The sequence below is a fragment of the Puma concolor genome, chromosome B2 (assembly GCF_028749965.1).
Source record: "Puma concolor isolate L17-30 chromosome B2, mPumCon1.1.hap2, whole genome shotgun sequence".
In the NCBI taxonomy this organism is placed as follows: domain Eukaryota; kingdom Metazoa; phylum Chordata; class Mammalia; order Carnivora; family Felidae; genus Puma; species Puma concolor.
The window spans coordinates 134,075,169-134,098,746 of record NC_141671.1 but is presented as its reverse complement, the minus strand read 5'-3'; the positions used below and the strand labels follow the sequence as shown (position 1 = coordinate 134,098,746).

The 23,578-nt window shown below is 38.2% G+C and overlaps 1 pseudogene; it reads right to left on the bottom strand.

Annotated features, from left to right (window-relative positions):
- Positions 1 to 9,728: 9,728 nt before the first annotated feature.
- LOC112862604 (elongation factor 1-alpha 1-like) lies at positions 9,729 to 20,381 on the bottom strand (annotated as a pseudogene).
- Between the last annotated feature and the right edge of the window lie 3,197 nt (positions 20,382 to 23,578).

The window sequence follows — 23,578 nt, the reverse complement described above, 5'->3', positions numbered from 1 at the left end:
CATTCCCACCAACCGTGCGTAAGTGTTCCCCTTTTTCCACATCCTTGGGTGTGGCTCACTTTTAAAAGAGGTCTAAACACAAAATGCTATCAATTCTGCTCTGCCATGGGTACCCCGTATAGCCACTCAGTGCTCCCAGAATATTGGACATACATGAGACATCAGGTCCCTTCCTTTGTTTTGGCTTTTTCTTTAGTCAATGTCTTCTTCTTTTTATTTATTTTTTTTTTTTTTAAATTTTTTTTTTCAACGTTTATTTTATTTTTGGGACAGAGAGAGACAGAGCATGAACGGGGGAGGGGCAGAGAGAGAGGGAGACACAGAATCGGAAACAGGCTCCAGGCTCTGAGCCATCAGCCCAGAGCCTGACGCGGGGCTCGAACTCACGGACCGCGAGATCGTGACCTGGCTGAAGTCGGACGCTTAACCGACTGCGCCACCCAGGCGCCCCAGTCCTCTTCTTTTTAAAATTCACACTGGATCCACTTGCTCTAACAGTAGCCCTGCTGAGATGCAGTTTCGGGCAGTGGGGAGAAATTAATCCATGAGCATCCAAGCCCTGTCTTACCCCTTCCAAAGTCCCCTCTTTCCCAATACAATCTGAGTGTGAATTCCATTACATTTTATTTTTTGTATTTTTTTCCACTTATGAATTATGGTAAAATTCTATGGTGGTAATGAAACTATTTCCTCCTATTATGTAAGGGAAACTATTAAAAGCTCCAAAATCCTTTGTGAATTCTGGTTTTTAAAGACTATTATAGTAAGGATTCAAATGAACTAGGGTAAACAATGGACACTTGATTTTATTTCTTTTTATTTTTATTTAAAAAATTTTTCTTGGAGTCTGACAATTACTTGGTTTCAGGTGCACAAGATCGTGGCTCAACTTCTCTCTACATTATGCTAAGTTCACCACAAGTGTAGCTACCATCTGTCACCATACAACAGTATTAAATACCGTTGACTGTATTCTTTATGCTGTGCCTTTATTACCACAGTTTGTTCATTCCATAACTAGAAGCCTGGATCTCCAACTCCCTTTCATCCATTTTGCTCACCCCCCCCACCCTCCCCCCCACACCCCCACCCCCCACCCCCGGCAACCATCAGTTTATTTTCTGTATTTACAGGAATGACTGCTTGGCTTTAGACTGTCCCTACACTATTCATCCCTGAAAAGTTCAAGTTGCATAATTTAGGCTTAATGATTAAGGTACTACTGGAAAAGGGAAGAAAAAAAAAACACTTTGTTATTGCCTCCCTCCCACCCTGCCAAAACACACTTGGATGAAATCCAAAATGTTTTCTGTATCACAACTGCTAAAAGGAAATGCTATTGTATTACTAAAGGTTATATCTGAAACTTAAGAATCTAATACTTTGGAAAATTAAATCATGCACACACTATCGGAAAATGTTATAAGTGCTTGCAATTTTATTAAATGTATTTGTGTGATAATGAAGCAGTCAATGGTTCATTTGAATAAAGCCGTATTTGGGAGGGTCCGGGTGGCTCAGTCGGTTAAGTGCCCTGACTCTTGATTTTGGCTCAGGTCGGTATCTCATGCTTTGTGAGATTGAATCCCCATGTGTGGCTCTGCCTTAACAGCACAGCCTGCTTGGGATTCTCTCTCTCTGTCTCTGCCCCTCCCCTGCTCATGCTCTCTCTCTCCCCGTCTCTCAGAAATAAATAGACATTTTAAAAAGCCATGTTTTATATAAGACAATACTCAAATTCTCTTGTTAAAAAAGAATTGGAGGAAGTAGTCCCCTAGATACTCCCCATAGACTTTGGTTTTATACATTCAAGGTTTGTTGCCTCAACAATATTGATGATGGTAGAAATGATTTTCACCTATTTATAGAATCAACCCAAACAGATGAATTCTACTCCTGGCAAATTTGCCTTTTCAGGATCAGTCTATTTGTCTTATCATCATCTAAGAAATCATATCGATTAGGCATTTAAATGGTGTGCTGCTACCATACTTCTGAGATGATTGACTGTGTATTTATTTTATTTTATTTTATTTTATTTTTAAAAATTTTTTAATGTTTTTATTTATTTTTGAGAGAGAGAGGGAGAGAGAGAGAGAGAGAGAGAGAGAGAGAGACTGAGCACGAGCAGGAGAGGGGCAGAGAGAGAGGGAGACACAGAACCTGAAGCAGGCTCCAGGCTCTGAGCTGTCAGCACAGAGCCCGAGGTGGGGCCTGAACTCGTGAACCAGGAGATCATGACCTGAGCCGAAGTTGGGTGCTTAACCAACTGAGCCTCCCGTGCGCCCCTGATTTTGCATTTTAAAACGTTTTTTGGGGGCACCTGGGTGGCTCAGTCAGCTGAGCGTCCACTTGGGCTCAGATCATGATCTCACCTTTCATGGGTTGGAGCCCTGCCTCGGGCTCTGTGCTGACAGTTCAGAGCCCGTGGCCTGCTTCAGACTCTGTGTCTCCCTCTCTCTCTGCCCCTCCTCCACTCACACTCTGTCTCTCTCTCTCTCTCAAAAATAAAATAAACGATAAAAAAATTTAAAAAAAGGTGTTTTTTTTTGTTTTTGTTTTTGTTCTTTTGAGAAGATGATATCTAGTCTGCATCTGTCTCCAGGGCACTAGCCTTTATTTTGGGATACCTAATTGTATGTATTTACTTGACTGTCTCACCATAAATGTCACACACACACCATTTCTTCACCAATAACTTCAGATTACTAGTTATTTCCAGCACATGTCATGGTCTTTGACGACAAGGTGACTTTCCCACATCGTTGTCTCTCTCTGAGTTCCCTTACTGGAATCCCACTTACTTATTGATAATGTAGGTCGCCTTCCTTTAAGATTTATTTCTGGTGAGCCTTCTTTATCTCCTTATTTTCTCATCCTACACATGTAATTACTTTTTGACATATCTCTCTCAAGGCAGGTGAGATCCTGGAAAATAGAAGCCCTGATGTATTTGCCTGTGAAAAAATTGCTATGCTAGATTGGCAAATGTGTGTCTGGGAACACGCATGTGGGTGTATGTGTGTCTTGAGAGGTCGATGTTTGGAAATGCTTGTTGGCTAGGACTGGCCAAAACGAGGAGGAATAAGAAGACAAAAGAGATTCATTTCTCTGTATGGTAGAGTAACACGTATTTGGGATTGTTTCCCTGGCTGTTAAAGAGAGGTTTGAGTGCTCATAGTGTTTTGGGGAGAAAGAAAGCGAAAGACAACACAGCAGGAAATCAAGTCTTGGGAGAATGAGAGAGAGGTCACACTACTTTTCTGAACAGTGGTGTCTAATGCTTATTATTGAATATTTTTCCGTGCAATGCCACTAGCAATTCTTCACTAAAATTTATGTTGCTGGCGCCTTAGGAAAAGAGGAAAAGGCTAGATTGATTTGGAGTAAAGCTCTGCAAATGGAGGACAGGGGGAGAGATGAAGCGAAACGCTGAAGGGGATGACCAGAAGTACAGCAAGGATGGTAAGAGGGATGTATGAAGTGCCCAAGGCGATGTGAAGAATCCTGAAAGTCTTTGGGGATTTTAAGAAGCGGGCTAAGAGTTCTTACAACGATTGAGATAGATATCAAATAGTTTTGTTGAACATGAAGCGAAAAGACCACAAAATGTTGGAGGATTGGAGAAGATTCTAATCATACGAAGTTAAGCATCTTTAGCCTTAAAATTAGAAAATAATATATTAAATTCCATTTTTTACAATGCCAAAATAATGCTTTGCAAACTGAAATTTTTCTCTTCATTTAGGGAATGAGAGGCTATTTCTGTGTTTTGGAGGCTGACATCTCTAAAATAACTCACAGTCATAGAGAAGAACAGGTCTTACTCAAGTACACACTATATATAAGGTGTGAGGCTTTACTGGTGCACATATTTGGGACATCTGAATCTCTAATGAGTATACTTACTAATTAGCACTACTGAGGGGGTCTGATGACCAGGAAGTCATTATTGGAGAATGAACATATCCACAGGATGACGAGAACTAAATAAAAGTCACTAAATATTTATCTTAAATATGTATGTGTGTTTATATATATGAATCGATATTCATTTATATGTATAGGAATATATATTTGGATTGTATGTTTGAATATATTCAAATGGATGTGTATATGTGTGTGTGTGTGTGTGTGTGTGTGTGTGTGTGTGTGTTGCTTAAAAAGAATGTCAGATCCTTAAAAAAAGAAACACTCTAGTATAACATTAGTATTGATTTAGAACCTCCAAGAGACTTTACCAGGCATCACTAGAGTAAATATGTCTTCCAGATCCTTTTCGGTTTTTCTTCTTTTATAATCTTACATGTTTATGAGAGTTCCAATTTCTCAGTATCATCAGACATTTCCATTTTAGGCATTCTGGTAAGTGTGTAGTGATAGTTTTTTGTGGTTTCAACTTGCATTTCTGTGATGACTAATAAAGTTAGATACTTTTTTCTATGTTTAGCGGCCAAATGGATAGACACTTTTGGGCAATGTCTGCTGAAACTTTTTGCTATTTGTTTCTTTTCTGAATTGCATGCTTTTTGCAGTTGTTTAAATATGTTTAACAAAGACCCTTCCTTAGTTGTGTATTTTACCCCAAAAGTACTTTATCTGATCATATCAACAAGCTTTAATTTGGTTAGTGATTGCATGTCTTGATATTTTACTGGTCTTTTATTTTTAAGTTTTGGATGGCCTTATGTTTACACTGTCTTTAATCTAGTATGAAAGTCTTTGTCTTTTAATTATGATATTTAAAAAAAAATTTTTTTTAACGTTTATTTTTGAGACAGAGAGAGATAGAGCATGAACGGGGGAGGGTCAGAGAGAGAGGGAGACACAGAATCTGAAACAGGCTCCAGGATCTGAGCTGTCAGCACAGAGCCCGACACGGGGCTCGAACTCAAGGACCACGAAATCATGACCTGCGCCGAAGTCAGAGGCTTAACCGACTCAGCCTCCCAGGCGCCCTACTTTAATTATGATATTTAAAGAAGTTATTTGTAATCAAGATACTGATACAGTTGAGATTAAATCCACTATCTTGTTATTTATTTATTAGGTATTCTATCTCTTATTTTTTTCCTTTAACAGTTGCCTAATGATATACCTGGCTGTATTTTTCTTTGTTTTTATCCTACTTGGGGATTACTGACTTTCTTGGATTAATGGGCCCATGTCATTCATCAGATTTGGAAAAAAAAGTTTTTCCTTTACTTTCTCAAATATTTGTTCTGCCTTGCCCTCTCTCTCCTCTCCTTATGTGACTCTAGTTACGCATGTGATTTTTATGTTTTCTGGGTTTTTTTTTCTACTTTCTCTGTTTGCATATTTTCTATTAATTTGTTTTTGAGTTTACTAATCCTGTTTTCTGCTGTGCCCTTTGAATGTAAAACTATCCACTAGACTCTCAACTATAGAATATTTTTACTTCTAGAACACTCAATTTCTACAGTCTAATTTTGTGCTAAAATTCTTCATCTTCTTTATTTCCCTCACATATTAATCATAGAAACTTTGGAATTCTTATCTGTTGATTCCAATACTATGATCATCCTCTGTGTCTGCTTTTACTTCCTTGTATCTCTTTACCCTCAGTTTTCTGTCAATGTCAATAATAATTATTATATGCTAAAGATTGTGGAAGATTTAGTGTAGAGTTTATGGATTGTGTTATACTCTTCTAAAGAGTATTAGGTTTTACGCCTCAGGCAGTTTAGTGACATAGGTCATCTTTTATGCCTCTGTTGATGCTTGATTTTAGGCTTTGTTAGAACACGTCTATTTTAATTATGCCTCTTTCTAGGATCTGAAATTTACTCTTACTTTCGTGAGTCTCACTTAAAAGCCCATGGTGTTCTCCATAGTCTCTGTATTCTGGTTATGCTGAACACTTATATCTTCTCCACACCTACTGATATCTGAAGTCTTCACTCAGTTCCTCAGTTTCCCAACAGCCTTTCTCTGCCATGCCTTCCAGAGTTTTAGCATATATATGCTCAGGGGCCTGAGATGAATTTCAGTTTAGGTTTTCTTAGGGCTACTTTTATGCAGTTTTGACCCATCCAATATTATGGCCCAGAAATCCCAGCTGTCTTGTCAGCCCCAAATTTCAACCTCCCTTTTCTTCTGCCCACCTAGATCATCCCTTTCTATTAGGTCTTACATTGCACTTTGCAAAGTTCCTCAAGTTGAAAGCCAGGAGAGATATGAGGTTCTTTTCATAGGCCTTCCTTCTATCAAGTATCATAGCTTTTGGCTAATTGCTATCCAGAAGCCACCAATAAGTTTCATAAATTTTAATAATTTTATAATTTTTATATTTTTAATGTAATTTTATAGCTCTTATTTTTGCCCTAGCTTTTTAAATTGTTGACTATAGGAGTATAAGCCAATACCAGTTTCTCCAACATGGATGTATTTCTCTACTTTCTTGATATCATTTTTTTCATTTCAGTTTTGCTTTATTTAGCTTATTAGTTAATTATTTCACCTTTTGGAGTTATCATCCTAGATATTATTACATGCTTCTTTAACTTACAGGGTATAATATTTAAAAAATACAGCGGCGCCTGGGTGGCGCAGTCGGTTAAGCGTCCGGCTTCAGCCAGGTCACGATCTCGCGGACCGTGAGTTCGAGCCCCGCGTCAGGCTCTGGGCTGATGGCTCGGAGCCTGGAGCCTGTTTCCGATTCTGTGTCTCCCTCTCTCTCTGCCCCTCCCCCGTTCATGCTCTGTCTCTCTCTGTCCCAAAAATAAATAAAAACGTTGAAAAAAAAAATAAAAAAAAATATTTAAAAAATACAAATACTAAATTCCAGGCAATATAAGAATCTTAGATTAATTCCATTTTTTCCCTCCAAACTTGGTGTTATTATTTTGATGCCCTTTAATTCTACATATATTTTAAATACTTTATTATTTTATACTTCCAGTACTTATTGAGTCTCATTTCTCATCACTTTGTTGTGTATTTCTACTTCCCAACTGTAATAATTTTTCTTCTACTTGAAGGATTCCCTGTGTGTTTTTTTTCCTTTGTTTTATTTTGGTTTAGTGTGAGGCTATTGGTAATGGTTCTCCCAAATTTTTCTTGCTTTTGCGAGTATCTTTGATGTGCCTTTATTTTGAAGGACCTTTTCGCTAAGCTGGCAGTTAATCCCTTTCTACATTTTAAAATTTGTGATTCATTGTCTAGTTGCCTCCATAATTTCTGTGGAAAAGTCAGGCTTTGGACCGAAAGTATTATATGATTTGTTGCCCTCTGCCTGCTTTCAGGGTTTTTGTTTTGTGCCTTTGGTTTTCATAAATTTTAATATAAATTTCCCAGGTTCCTAGGTACAGTTTTGTTTGATTTACACTTCTGGGGATTCATAGAATTTCTCTAATCTGTGGATGGTTATGGTTTCTAAGTTTAAAAAAAAATTCTCAGCTCTGATCTCATCAGCAATTGCCTCTGCCTTTTCACACTCTCCCCTCCTTCTAAAACTGCAATTTCACATGTGATGGGCTTTTTTCTTTCTTACCTATGGATTGCTTAAGGTATTTTTTGTATTTTCATCTTTTGGGGGCTTTTCTTTGTTTTTTTGTTTTGTTTTTTTGGGGGGGCATGCTTTAATCTATATATTTTCTAGTGACTTTATTTTTGGTTCATAGTTCTCAATTCTGCTGCATGTAAATTACTGTTAAATGTGTACCCTTTAAAAAAAAGTTTATTATGCCATTTGCTATATTTTTAAATTTTGTGTTTTCCATTAGAATATTTTCATACATTCCAGTTATATCATATTGAATTTCTTCATTTTGTCATCTATTTTATTGAATATATCAATCAATTATATGAATGTTCACAACTGATAACTCCAATACCTATAATCACTGATGGATCCACTCTTATTGTCTGTTTTTAACTCTTGTGCTTTTGTTTTTCTTTGGCTAGTTATTCTTGTGGCATACTTGATCATTTTTTGTCGAATTTCAGATAACTTATATATATAATTGCAAATATAATTTGAGGCCCTTACTGACATTATCTTTTTTCATAGAGTATGTAATTTTGCTTTCAGGAAAGCTATTAAAATAGAGGCAGTTTAAATAGGATTCAAAGCTGGATTTCACTCTTTTATGAAGGTTGGTCTATTTTTGATTGATCTTATTTTTATTTTTATTTTTTATTTATTTATTTATTTATTTTAATATATGAAATTTATTGTCAAATTGGTTTCCATACAACACCCAGTGCTCATCCCAACAGGTGCCCTCCTCAATACCCATCACCCACCCTCCCCTCCCTCCCACCCCCATCAACCCTCAGTTCTCAGTTTTTAAGAGTCTCTTACGCTTTGGCTCTCTCCCACTCTAACCTCTTTTTTTTTTTTTTCTTCCCCTCCCCCATGGGTTTCTGTTAAGTTTCTCAGTGATTGATCTTATTTTTAGAATGTATACCTTTTAGATATAAACTGGAAGTCAGAATGTCCTTCACTGGCCCTAATTGTAATTTTTGTTTTCATGGTCCCACATAGTTGCCAGAATCTCTATTCAGCTTGCTAATTTCTTATTACCACATTCTGCTTGTCCTTTTAGCCTATCTTAAAGTGCTTAAAACGCCTTAAGGGCATTTTAAAAGCAGTTGTAAAATTTTTAGACTAGTTATAATGTGGGGTTTACCCTAATTTTTGTTTCTTTATTCCAGGATCCTAACTCTTGAAATCTTAGTTGCCTTGATATCTCTTCAGTGGTATCAAACAGATTTTTTTTTCCAGTTTTTCTATTGGTTTATGGTAAAGGTACTAATATGCAACAAGCTATTCCACCCTTAGAAGAAAAAGAATTATTTTATTCTTTTTTATTCTTTTTATTCTTTTATTCTTTTTACTTTTCAACTTTTAGTATCTTTATTGTCCTAGAAACTGGACAGCATTAACTCTTAGAAGTAGGCCAATCCAAAATACTTAACCTTATAATTCAGACTCTTTTATTTTAATAAACTTGACTGCATTATTTGGAGATGTGACAATGCATTTAAGAACTGGGAAACTAAGTGTAAGAGATTGTACCAACAAGTTAACTAAATATTTATAGAATACATAAAACTAAATTCTCTATGTCACATACATGGCTTCTAATACTGCAGAATTTTGGCCCTCTTATGAAGTTATACATAACATAACAAGTTACTCTTAGTTCTTCTATCCTAAGAAATGTGAAAATCGAAAATGACAGATCCCTCCCATAACTTTTCGTGGAGTATCTAAATCAAGAGATGATCCTCTTTATTAGATGTAAATGAAGAAAAAACACTTTAATCACTGCCCTGAGAATAATCATTTAACTCTAAAATATCCAATTCATCAAGTTCTGGCAAATGGAATACCAGAAATAGATCATGGGCATTAGTTTCTCCTTACATCTTTGCCCAGGAAATTCTATGGGAAGCTTTGGTGCTGACCAAAAGAAGACACAGGTTTATCAAACTTTGTTTTAATTGGTCTCAAAATTCTCTGACCGATTTTGGTCAAGATGTTTCTATTTTAAAAGTACTGATTTTAAAATCTAACAACTTAAAATTGCCACAAAAAATGGTCGGGAAAACATTCCTTCCTTTCTGTATGTTTTACGTAGCACGTCTATCATTGACCAGTCTTTAGGTATTAAACTGAAATGGCCAAGCGAGACAAACGGCTCTGAGACATTCTTCCACAAGCAACCAAGACAGAGTGCCATGTTCTAAATAATATTCATTCAGCCAATCTGGGTTTTATGAGCAGAGTTGGTGACTTTGCAGCCTCTGGTGTCCACTGCCATGATGATACCCATAATAACTGTCTCCGTCATATCAGGAGCAGCAAAATGACCCAGAGGATAATAGTCAGAAATTTTCAACACACACAATTTTGTCAGGAACCATTTCAATGTTAGTAGCACCACTAGATTTCAAGAATTGGGGCCAAATTTCATCTTTTTTACCAGAGCAGCTATCAATCTTCTTTCACTGCTTGGCAAACTTACGAGAAATGTGAACAATGTGACACTCCAGCTCACATGGATAGTCCCCACTGATCTGGCCTGAATGGTTCAGGATAATCACCTGAACAGTGAAGACAGCCGCTTGCATCAGTGGAGTCATTTTCGCTGTTATCAGCCACATGGTCACAACAGGCCTCTGTGATAGACGTGTTCTTGACATTGAAGTCCGTGGTGTTCCTAGGCAGAGCTTCGCACAAAGTTTCAAAATGCATTTCAATTGACACTACTTCAGTTGTAATGTTAACCGAAGTGAAGATGGTCGTTATGCCTGGTTTATTTTTCTTTTATTAAGTAAGCTCTATGCCGGGGCTTGAACTCACGACCCTGAGATCAAGATTTGCATGTTCCACCCCACTGAGCCAGCCAGGTGCCCCATTATGCTTGGTTTAGAACACTAGTCTCCATGCAGCCCACAGCAGCTATACTAATACTACCAATTTTATAAACAACCTGAAGGGACAGATGAAGGACTTGTCAATTGCATGAGTTGGTGGCAGGATATTTCCAGAACTTCAAGCAGTGTAGCACCACTGGCACTTCCATCTTCATAGCGAATTTCCATTTTTTGAACCAACATCTTGAGCACTTATTTCCAGCATGTTCCACCATTGCAACCAGAAATGGGCACAAATGCTACCGTGCTAACGTTATAGAAACCTTTCTTGATGTAGAGCCTGACTTCTTCATTTCTCTTCTAACTGTAGAGTGGCTCAGTAGAATCCATGGTGTTAAGGCCGACAGTTAGTTGTTTCAAACCCAACACGTAAGCCAGTAGGGCATGCTAATTGGTCTTCTCAATCTTGGAAACACCAGTTTCAAATTTACAAATACCAGCAGCAACTGTCAGAACAACACTGTCAGCCTGAGATATGCCTGTGATCATGTTTTTGATAAAGTCTCTGTGTCCTGGAGCATTAGTGATGGCCACATACTTGCTGGTCTCAAATTTCCATAAGAGGAGACCTGTGGTGATACCATATTCACACTCAGCTTTAAGTTTTTCCAAGACCCAGGCATATCTAAAGCGGACTTTCCCATCTTAGCAGTCTCATTCTCAAAAATGTTGATGGTTATTCTGTTGATTCCACCACATTCGTAGAACAGATGGCTGGTAGTAATAGACTTGCTTGAATTTACATGTCCAATGATAGCAATATGATATGAGTCTTTTCCTTTTCCATTTTGGCTCAAATTTAGTGATGTTTTCCTAAGACCTGTGTTCTGGTGGCAAACTCCTAACAAAAAAGAAGCAATTAGTTGTTAACTGAGTAAATTATACAAGCTTAGTAGCTTACTCTGCTTTATACATGTCAGGATAGTCATTTGTCATGAGACAATACTGCTTTGTTCTCTTAATGTATGGATTTTGTCAACTGCTTTTAGGAAAGTATGGTACAGTAGTCTTATTATATTCTGTTTCTTATGGTCTATCTACATAAATTATACAAATGGAAAGAACAAAAGTAAAGGAAGTGCTACAGTATGTATTTTACTGTGTTTTGCCTTCTTGCTTCAAAAAAAAAAAAGAGAAGAAGTGGTATCTAAAAGTCAACACTGTCAGTCATATCAGGTAATAAAGACAGACACAGTCCGTTAAGTGTCTGACTTGTTCTCAGCTCAGGTCTTGATCTCAGGGTCATGAGTTTAGACATCATGCTGGGCTCCGAGCTGGGCTCTGGGCTGGGCTCAAAGCCTACTTAAAAGATAGATAAGGGGCGCCTGGGTGGCGCAGTTGGTTAAGCGTCCGACTTCAGCCAGGTCACGATCTCGCGGTCCGGGAGTTCGAGCCCCGCGTCGGGCTCTGGGCTGATGGCTCAGAGCCTGGAGCCTGTTTCCGATTCTGTGTCTCCCTCTCTCTCTGCCCCTCCCCTGTTCATGCTCTGTCTCTCTCTGTCCCAAAAATAAAAAAAATAAAAAAAAAAACGTTGAAAAAAAAAGATAAGATAGGATAAAAGATAGATAAGATAAGATAAGATAAGATAAGATAAGATAAGATAAGATAGAGTCAGAGGGGATGAAATTTCCAGTTCTTCTCAGAACTTTAAAGCAGATCAAACAAAAGGAATTCATCAGCTGGTGATTTTTTCTAATTTATTTTTTATTTATTTTGAGAGAGAGAGAGAGAGCATGCAAATGGGGGAAGAACATAGAGAGAGGGAGAGAGAGAATCACAAGCAGGCTTTGCACTGTCAGCACAGAGCCCGACAGGGGGCTCGAACTCATGAACCATGAGATCAGGACCTGAGCCAAAACCAAGAGTTGGATGTTTAACCAACTGAGCCACCTGGGCACCCCAAGCTGGTGATTTTTTAAATCAATGTTTATGATAACTACTCATTTCATAATGTTACTGTGACTAGAATATAAAGCAGATTTATTTACAAAAGTTTCTGACTAATGGTTGGATCTAAAATTGTTACTCCCTGCCTTATAAAACTGTTTTTCTTGTTAACGTGAGGCCCCACAAAAATATTCCCTAAAACACACATACTCTACGTGAGGAAATGCTTATTTTAATAGCAATGAAAGACATCCATTCAAGTTGATATTTATTAAATCTCATTTATATAAATATTATATTGTTAGTAAACTTAATCTAAATGAAATTGTGAAAAAACCAAATATTTAAAAATGCTTCAAAACTGCTGTGAAACATGTTACATAGTCAATGATTATATGATTAGATCATATAATCAATTACATAATAAGCAATAATATAATAATATATAATCAATAGTATGATTATATAATAAATTATTATAATAATTATAATTATGCATAATTATATAGGGTGAGGTTCCTAAAACTGTTGATTCAAAAGCCCTGGAGGTCCACGCAGAGTTATTGCAAGAAGTCTAGGTTTGGACTAATGTGTACATCATAATTTATAGGCTGAATAAAAACATAAGCTGCTTTTTTCATTTTTATTTTGCTACAATTATAATTCATATAATATACAATTATACTCTGGGGCGCCTGGGTGGCGCAGTCGGTTAAGCGTCCGACTTCAGCCAGGTCATGATCTCACGGTCCGTGAGTTCGAGCCCCGCGTCAGGCTCTGGGCTGATGGCTCGGAGCCTGGAGCCTGTTTCCGATTCTGGGTCTCCCTCTCTCTCTGCCCCTCCCCCGTTCATGCTCTGTCTCTGTCTGTCCCATAAATAAATAAAAACGTTGAAAAAAAAATTTAAAAAAAAAAATATACAATTATACTCAACTATTATCACTATGTTTATTCTCATTCAACAATAACAACGCTTATGACTATCGAGACGAAGTGATCTGTGATATTTTTACGTCTTTGGAAAGGTCCTTATCATTGAAAAGCTTAGAAAATTATTGATGCATTAAAAATGCCATTTTACCTCCCTGAGCCTGATTTTTTTTTTCACTGTGGAAAGAAATTTTATCATCTACCATATGGAAATGTAGTAGATGTTGAGGGAACTTAGTAAATATGAATTTCTTTAGTTGCCCTTACCTACGTGTACCAAAAACATGGTTTTGCTCTGTAAGATAAATTGTCCGGTTAAAATTAAATTTATCAATTCTCAATTTTTTTCACAATTCTGATTTTTTAAATAAATTACTAGAGGAAGAACTGATAGAAAAAGTCAAACTGCTGGCAAAAATTACCATTGAAGAGGAACAAAAGAATGACAGAATTACAGTTTAGTAATATAATTGAGAGTTGCAACGCTAAGCCTAAACATTAAAAGAGGTTATTAAAATGAGAAATGATAATTATGTGATGTGATACAGGTGCTAACTATTGCTACAATGGCAAACATATTAAATATATAAATGTAGCAAATTAACATGTATACCTTAAATGTACGTAATGTCATATGTCAAATACATTTCAACTTTAAAAAGCTAATTTATGTTAACTTCTACTAAAAAAAACAATCAACCAAACAATAAGAGTCTGACCAAGAGGCTAAGCTTTAAGCACATTCGTTTCTTTAATATTTATAACAAACTTTTCTGTTGTAAGTATATACTAGTATTATTCCCATTTTATAGATGAGGAACCTGACGTACCAGGATACTAAGAAATTTGTCCAAGGTTACAGAGCAAGTTAGTGGTGAGGATGGCTTTAACTACGCTTCCATTCATTAATGAAATCTTGCCCAAATCTGCTATGAGAGATGGTCTCTTAATGGATTTTGATGCATTCTGGGGAATAATCTGATCTGGGATCTGAGGTAGGAAGAAGCAAAAAACTCCCTCTCTCCCTTTCTCCAAGAAAACATGCCTGTCTTTTCTTTCCTTGCTCACTGAAGACAAGCTTTGAGCATTTCCTCTCCCTCTCTTTCATGGTGAGCAGCTTCCTCTAAATTTCTCCCAGTCCTGTGGTTCTGTGAATGCTTCCATTTCTAGAGAAATCAAATTTAAGGGAGCTTTGACAGCTCTGGCTTTTCTGATACAAACAGCCTTAGTCTATCTTTCCTGTGAAATGTTTATTTTAAGATAACAAAGAGAAACTCTCTCTATATGTACAGAGAAATAAGACTCCTAAGGCACATTTCCCAGCATAATTCTCTAAAGTAAAAATTGATCTATGATAGAGCACTGTAATTAAGTGGCAATTGCATTGCTAATTCCCCTGAGGAATGTCAGTGGCATAGCCTGATCTGCGGAAAACAAGTTAGCAGAATAAAGACTAACATAAGCTAGGCTTTTTCTCTTTTTTTCATTGACTACCAGCCCAGCTGGTTCGTCATGGTTGAATAGGTATACTCAAGGATGAAAGAAATGTACTTGGTCCCTGTTGTTCTTAATGAACTGTCTTAACAGTACATTCTCTCTTGAGAGCATTACTGTTACTGGAGCCAAATTCTGCCAGTTTAGTGAGCACTGATTAAACACTCACTCAGTAACCACATGCACACAACAGTCTACTGAATAAACTGGTGACTGAGGATAAACATCTATTAACACAGGCAGAGAATTTCAGGGATAACGGGACTCTGAAACCGTAGCTACTAATGCAGAGATCCCCTTAGGAGAACACACCATCCAGAGAGTAACCTTTATTGACTAATAGCTGCTTGTGACTCAATTTCACTTTGCTTTGGCATTGCTTGACACTCAAAATTCTATAAATATTGTGGCTGTGGTAGAATTTTTGTGTCATTGTTTGAGCAATGATAGAGATATACTGTATTAGTCACTTCTGCAGTAGCTATTACTGTGTACAAGTGGTTTATTTCCACTTTTTCTACTGTGATAGACTTTAAAAAATGCTTTCTCTGACTCCAGTTCTCTAAAATGTGGCCCCCTTTTCCCCTCTCAAATAAGAATGAAAGGGGCGCCTGGGTGGCGCAGTCGGTTAAGCGTCCGACTTCAGCCAGGTCACGATCTCGCGGTCCGGGAGTTCGAGCCCCGCGTCGGGCTCTGGGCTGATGGCTCAGAGCCTGGAGCCTGCTTCCGATTCTGTGTCTCCCTCTCTCTCTGCCCCTCCCCCATTCATGCTCTGTCTCTCTCTGTCCCAAAAAAAATAAATAAAAACGTTGAAAAAAAAAATTAAAAAAAAAAAATAAATAAGAATGAAAGACAGAGAGAAAGATTAATCCACAGATTTTATCTGTGATAATGTCCTTCCTTTCCTTTCTGTAAATCGGTGTAGGAGGAGTGCCATTCAAACTCCTCTTGCCAAATAGGCATCATACTTTGAGCGTATGATCCACTTATTCAGGGCCCTGGGGCTCTATTGTAAACTTCCATGTGCAGAGGGAAAGAGGAGACATGGGAAGAATAGAGGCTATAAAATACAATGATAAAATGCAAAGGCCAGCAGGTGAGTGGAACAGACAACTCTTTGCATCAGATGTGAAAATGGGATGTGACTGGTTCAGTGAGAGGCCCAGAGCCTGGCTCTGGGGCTTTGAAGTGGTGGCCATGGCCTTGACCTCCCTACTTCAGCCACGTGCCTGGCTGATCTGACCTGGGGTAAAACCTTGTCACTGAAGATTCCCACTCTCCAGAGTGAATCCTCCCACAGGAACGAGTGCAGACTCTTCTCTCACCAGTTGACATGCTCATACCTATAGACATCACAGACATAAACAAGCCTGCCTTTTCTTATTATGTTTCTTCAAACACAAACACTGTCCATCTTATTAGACAAAGAGAACATGCAATTCATACATAACTTTCACAACTCTCTGTTTTTTTATTGAACAAAGTGTGGATATAAGTGGGAATAAATCTTGGTTTTCCTTATGGGATCATTTAGTTAGAAAGTATATAAAGCAATCCAGTCATGCAGAAAACTATATAATCTATTAATATGAGCCTGAATACTTAGAAAGGAAAAAAAGTATGCCATGATAACAAAACATGTTGGGGCACCAGGGTGGCTTAGTTGGTTAAGTGTCTGACTTAAGCTCAGGTCATGATCTCACAGTTCTCTTGGGTTTGAGCCCCTCGTAGGGCTCCACACTGATGGAATGGAGCCTGCTTGGGATTCTTTCTCTCTCCCTCTCTTTCTCTGCCCCTTCTGTGCTCTCTCTCTCTCTCTCTCAAAATAAATGAATAAAATTAAAAAAAAAAAAAACACATTTGCCACTTATCTAGTCCTGTGCATAGTCTATGAGACCAGGTTATCTGTAAATGTCTTTTAGGTGTCAATACTTTTAAGCCCATTGCCTTTGTTCTCATGCATTAACAATTTTGTAATCCTAAAAGGTTGTTAATTGCATTTTACAAATCGAGAGTAACTGTATGTCCGTATTTCTTAGAAATGGGAAGTTTCACTTTAGATTCAGCTGTGAAATGCATAGGTAGTGAAGAGCTATTTGGAAGAATGTAAAGAAATATTTAAGTGGCCTACATGATACAATAGAAGGAAAATAATGCTGTGTTAATGTGCATCCCAGAAAGCTAATAGGTAATCAGGGTTGCATCCCAATGCCTCTTAAAACATATAATCATTTAGTGTCTTCAACACTCAAGAAAGTGCTCTAATGGTGGCACTGGAGAATGAAGTTAGTTTTTAAAATTTGAAATTAAGAACATGGAAGCATATCTCAATTTTTCCTGAAGTGTGACCTAAGTAGAATCACTTGGGGACTCTAGTTAAAAGTGCAGACTCCTGAACCTTGCTCCAAAATAATCAACTGTAAATACTAACTTGCAAAGGAAGAGATGACAGTATCTAACTAGCTTCCTTAGGTCACTCTCATACATCCATTAATTTATCCATTCAGCAAATGTTTATTGTGCACTTATTAAATTCGAGGTACTTTCAGGCTTGGGATTGAAAGTGAATCAAAAGATTCCTGTTCCGGAGAACTTCAGAGTTTCTTGATAACGACAAATTCAAATTAGTGCCATTAATGATACAATGGAGATGCCCACCAGGCAAAATCGGACCCAGAGTGGTAGAGGATAAAGAAGTGTTGTCAGCTTAGTGGAGAATAATGAATGGCCTCCACTAAAAAAGCTAAGAAGATCAAAGGTAAAGATGAGTTTGGAGACTGTCACAATGAATCAGGAGAGAGATGTGGATTGAAAAGAAGATACACATTTTTTTTCTTCCTTCTTTTGGAAATAGACCTTACCATTCCTTTGACAAACTATTCTCTGCTTCCTTCCCCAGACACACACGCTCACACACACACACACACACACACACACACACACACACACACACCATAGGATCTCGTTAAGAGTTGTCACTCAGTACTCTATCATCCAGGCACAATGAAAGGTCCAAGGTTTGTGTGCATGACCTACCATACTGATTACCTCTCCCTCCCATTATTACTTTCAGTGTCTGAGAACCTGGTCATGACAAAGAATGTGAGAGGAACCAAATAATAATCAAAAGACAAAACCAACAGCAATTTCATAGGAACGGAATGATCAACAAAAGTAAAACTTAACGGTAGTTTTAGGAATGTTTTAAGTAATATAAGCACCCATTGAAACCATGACCAAATTAAGACAATTCTGTTAATCTTCTGTTTTCTTCCCTTCCTCCTTCTTTCCTCCCTCTCTCCCTTCCTTCCTTCCTGACATCAGGCAGGTCCAGTAATGGTGGTTGTGCCACGATGGAGTATCAGGGGTGGGGGTGGGGGTGAGGAAATTTGGTAAGCTGGGAACTTGCCTACATAAGGGGATTGAGCAAATAAGAAATATATTGAGGATGACGGGGCTTGGTTTCTCACTGATGAAGAAGTAAATACGAATATGGAACAGAGGAAGATTCAAATGAATTATAAATTCTGTAGTGTAGAATGAAATAAGAGATTTAATGGAAAATGTAAGTGAAAGGCACACGTCAGACATCAAGGCCCCAGTATCAATGAACATACCTTACATCCAGACCCTGGTTTCTATTATTTCTGTTTCTATTTCTACATACTATTCTCCACTAAAAGAACCAAGCCTTCATGGAGAAGTAGCTTATCCCAATTGGGGTCAAGGAAAGTAGAAAATGAACTTGGAACATCTTGTGCCAAAAACAAAGGAAGTCCTGAAAGAATGAAGGAAACACGTTAGGAGAAATTATCTAGTTCGAAGGGGTTCCTAAAAATTTAAGCATCAAAATAAATAATCATATTGGTGGGTTATAAACCATTGAACTAATAAAAATGAGTAGAGATTAAAGAAACTAAGCCATTGAACTAATACAAATAAGTAGAGATTAAAGAAACTATTCTTTTCTATCAAATAATAAATACAGGAAAAGTATTGCAATTTGAAAACCACCACTTCTATGCATTGCGCTGATAATAAATTCAATAGCTACTGCATCTAGCAGTGAAAGTGTGCTGAAGAATGGGGCATTTGCATGAAACAAAAGTCTCTCCACAGAAAAATGCTTAGTAACTCCAAAGTAATGTTCCAGAGGAGAATCCTCACAGACATTGTATTTATCAGGGAATCAAATTAGTGCCCTCAGTAATGGGACATGTGCCACCTGGTAGAATTCAATGAGAACACTACCTACCTCCCTTCTGCAATATACTCACCAAAAATGCGTAATGTGGTTCTCTTCTGGAGGAAACAGTAAGCAATACTACAATAAGAAAAACTCTACGAAAGAAATGCCCAGCAACTTCAGAAATGTCAAGGTCATGAAGGTCAAGATGTGATGTGACTAAGAAATGCCCCCCAGTTGAAGGAACCTAGAGACACATGACAGCTGGGTGCCAAATGGAATCTGGGAACGGTGCTATTGTCCATGTTGTCATATCCTTGGACATGGCTGGGACAATGAGCAAAACTTGAAAGGATCTCTGGATAAAGGGTATATTGGTATTTCTGTGTAGCAATCTTTTTGCCTCTTGTGTCTAATGTTATTTCAAATTTTCTAAAAGGTCACTTTCGAAAGTAAAAAATATATATATTAAAGCATTTCTTCCCCAAATTACTATTATCTCTAGTAATCTCCTTGTGCACCCGAAGAGGCAGCTGGGCAATACAGTAATATGATCCATGTTGTACTTCCTTAGTTCTGTGCCGGTCCAAATAATCACAGACATTCAAAATGGGGGATTTGATCAGACATACTGAGTACAGGGATAGCAAACCGTCAACATAACTGTCACTCATTCTTCCCAAGAATTTACTATGTTCTCAGTTGATTTTCTTTCCAACTCAAAGGGTTAAGTATATTATTACTTCTATGTTCCTGGTTAGAAAACTGAGATTTCAGATAGGTTGAATAACTAAAACTAAACAGCTTTAGTAGATGATGGAGCGGGGATTGGAACCCAGGCAGTAACCTGCATTATTAACCACTTTGGTACGCTGTTTCTCATAGGTCCAAGGAAAGTCAGGCTTTTGGGAGGCAGGAGTGGTGTCAGAAATGGATGCCATTGTGAAAGACTGTTCATGCTGGATAGGACCCCCTACTAGTTTTCAGGAGGTAGGAAAGAGACAAACTCTATTCTTAGGTCCACTCCCCTGGTCAACCCAAGTAGGGGAGGGCACGAAGACACAAGTCAAACAGACTAGGGGTAGAAGGGTCTCTTTTTCCAGAAAGGTTAGAGCACCAGGCAGGACAGCGGGGCAGAATACAGAGTCTGGAAGTCACATCGAAGATTCCAAATCAATTGCACTTCCCAGTTCACAGGGACTGTGGGGCTCCTGCTGCATTTCCTCCCCCTCTCAGGATTGGCCCAGAAATGGGGATGCCTGAAGCCAATCCAGATCATCCAGCTATAAGGAGCTGTACAAGGCAAGACTGGGATAGCAGAGCCTGACTCACAAAATGGCTTACAGTGTCTTATTACAGTATTCACTTCCCCTCAATTTCCTCAAGTATACGGCACTTTTTCCTCTTGGTCCTTGGTAGCACTCCAGCTCTCAGTCCCTTCTGTGGATACGGCAATGACACTGTAGAGCATTTTCATGGTTTAGGGTTATGCAGCAGTCAGCAACTCCCTTTTGAATACCTCATTTCCCCTTTTCCTCCAGAAAGACTAGTTTGCACAGACAGCAGTATTTAAAGTTCTTTATTCAGGGCTCTCATTTCTCCAAATATTCAAACATATTCATCTTGTTTCATAGGCTTGTTCATTGAAATAAACTGACTAATCCAAACTGAGACCGGCATTGGCCTCTGTGGTAGTCACTTCCCACACGCTATTTTCCACAACACCTACCTGGTTCCCTCTTTCTGGCTCTCCAATTCAAAGTCAAAACAAAATGTCAAACTTCCAGGCTCCTGAAGGGGGAACTGACTGGGGCTCGGGAGCAACTTTATACTTGTTGCTCATTAAATGTTCCCCGGGGGCAGGCGAAATAAAAGAAATGCACAAGGCAAAACTAGAAATCTTAATAAAAGGACTTACTCTGAAGGCTGATTTTTGCAGACACTTGCAACCCAGATAAAATCTAGACAGACTAGTTTTGCTGAGAATAACGGCCTCTCGGGGCCTATTTGGATCTGAGGTATAACAGCCAACAGTGTAATAACAATCTTTAGACCTCACAACCACAAATTAATAACATCCGGAACACTTCGCAAGAGAAAAGAAAACTAAGAGTATTGAAGAAAGCAGTGGGAAGTAAAATGGACCACTCAAAATCGCGTTCTAAATCAGCCTTCAGGTTTAAGTCTTTTGTAGGTAGGGCGCAGACAGTGCTTTGTTGCAGTGCACCCATATTGCAGAGCAGGATGAGGGGACAGCTTTAAGGTAACCCCACCTGTTTACCTGTGTTCCCCAACTGTTCTTTCATTCAGCAAATCTTACACATTGTCTGCTTCTTCTCTCTTGGAAAAGCCAGCACAGGTCCGTTAGCCACAGAACCGCCAGACCCAATATCCCTAGAAAACTGCGTGATCACAAAGCTTTTGGTTGTAGGGGGAAATTTGCCTTGATTCTGTTACATGACGTTTCTCAGTGTTGAGAACCATAGCCAGAGGGGAACATGCATTTCCTTTAATTAAAAAATAGCTGTGAACTGAAGGAGTCATTTAACCATGTAGAACTAAGTAGGGAGACTAGAAGCTATTTATCTCCAGCAGAATAAACGTTGCAGATGGATGCAGAATGTTTCAGGGCATAGGTAAACACAAGGATCATTTCATGAAATAATATATTAGGGTAATATTTCACCAATAATAGTTACGTTTTCAGATGCTTCATTTTCACAACCCCCATAACATTTACTTGAGTTGTTTGTCATCTGTATGCCTCAGCGGATTATTTCCAAATCTTCCCTCCAAGATTCTTTTCTTAAAAGCTGTCGCTTGCAACTCAGAAAAGTCAGAGATTTGTGATTTCTAAGTCTACCCCTCACTATGAGACCATAAACAAACCACAAAAGCTTTCTGAATCCTATCATGTTTTTCTGTAAATGGGATGTGAGGTTTAAAGTGAACTAAGAAGAGTTGAGATAATTTTGTCCTTGCCTAAGGAAAGACAGAAGTAGATTCCTTCTCTCTTCCTTCTCTAGACAAGGTTATCTTCCACACCGGACTGCTCTTGTAGATGACAAGCCACCCTTCTGATGGCCCATGCTGCTGCTACAATTGCCTAGAAGAAAGACATTTGTTGCTCGGGGCAGGCTCTCTCCTATTGTTTGCAAGATTCTGTAAGAACACTCTGTGTTTCTGTGGCATGAACCTGAGGCTGGGAAGGGGCTGTGTGTTGGAGAGCAAAGGGGATAGCTGATCTCAAAAGGCTCCTGAGGGATCCCTGCACTGAGCAGCTTCCAAACTGTAAGAGTCTTGAGATAAGTACAATTTCATATAAAATGGAGGATGCATGTAGGGGTGCCAGTTTCTGTCATTAAAAAACATGACAAAAGGCACAAATAAATAAAATCTCATACTGTCTTTATTGACATTTCATGATACAAAACCATTTTAACACCAAAAGACGTGCATCTGGGGTAGAAGAACTCTCTTCTGAATGAGATAAATTTAATTCTATGATAGATGTATTGTGCTGCCCATAGTTGTTTTGTTCTACTACAGACTAATGAAAGGAAGCCCGTGGGTGGGCATTTAGAAACCATTGTTCTAAGGAACCTATGCCTTGCAACCAAAAGCTAGTTTACCGATAGAAATCCCTGTCACTAGCTTGTAGTCTTGGTTTTAAATATTTTTTTTAAACTCTTCTGTTATTATTTGACACTAGTATATGACATTCGTGGCCAATACTGGTATACAAGTCTTCTAAAGCACTAGAAACGCAGCTTAAGATAGCTTCCACATTTGTGCCTTTGTCCAGAGATACAAATAAGTAATATTGGCTAAAACGTAATGAGTCTCAAGTGATATGACTGTCTTAGAGATAATCTGTTGTGTAAGATATGGTCAGTTCTCATGAGGTTAGTCTCAGTCGCCTACAAATCCGAAAGATCCCAGTACACATAGTTGGGCAGCTGTCTCATTAAGCCCGAGTGAATAATATCACAATTTGATTAATGTTCTTGACGCCATTCTGTTTGCTACAGTCTTCTTGTTATAAGATTGCTGTATAAATGATACATATTGCAAGCCATGATTCAAAGCATTACTGACTTCCTATGATTGCATAAATGGCAAACAAAAATGAGATAAATAATAGAGAAATAATAGTTTTACAAAACCGCTAATGAAAACTCCTATAAAAAGATTTCAACTGGAAGGTAGATGTCAGTAAAGAGACAGATAAATCTTAAATATTATAAAATCGAGTATCAGTCACGTGGGAGCCAATGTAAACTCTCTAAAAAGTAAAATGGGGATTCACAGACATCACCAAAAGACAATAACATCTTAAATGCACCACCGCTTCAGTATTCTTTCTTATCATCAGAAGAAGGTATAATATTGCAACACTATATAAAAGTGAAAAATGGGGTTGATGAAATTTAGGCGTTTGGATACTATTCAAATTAGTGTTTGCTAAAAATAACTTTTAAAATTCTGTTTTCTAGAGGAGTCTGGGTGGCTCAGTAGGTTGAGTGCCCAACTCTTGATTTCAGCTCAGGTCGTGATCCCAGGGTTGTGGGATCAAGCCCCACACTGGGGCTCTACTCTGAATACGAAGAGAGAATTTTATATTCTGTTATTTATTCAATGTGCTGCTGCTCTCCTTTTTCTTTCCACGTGATA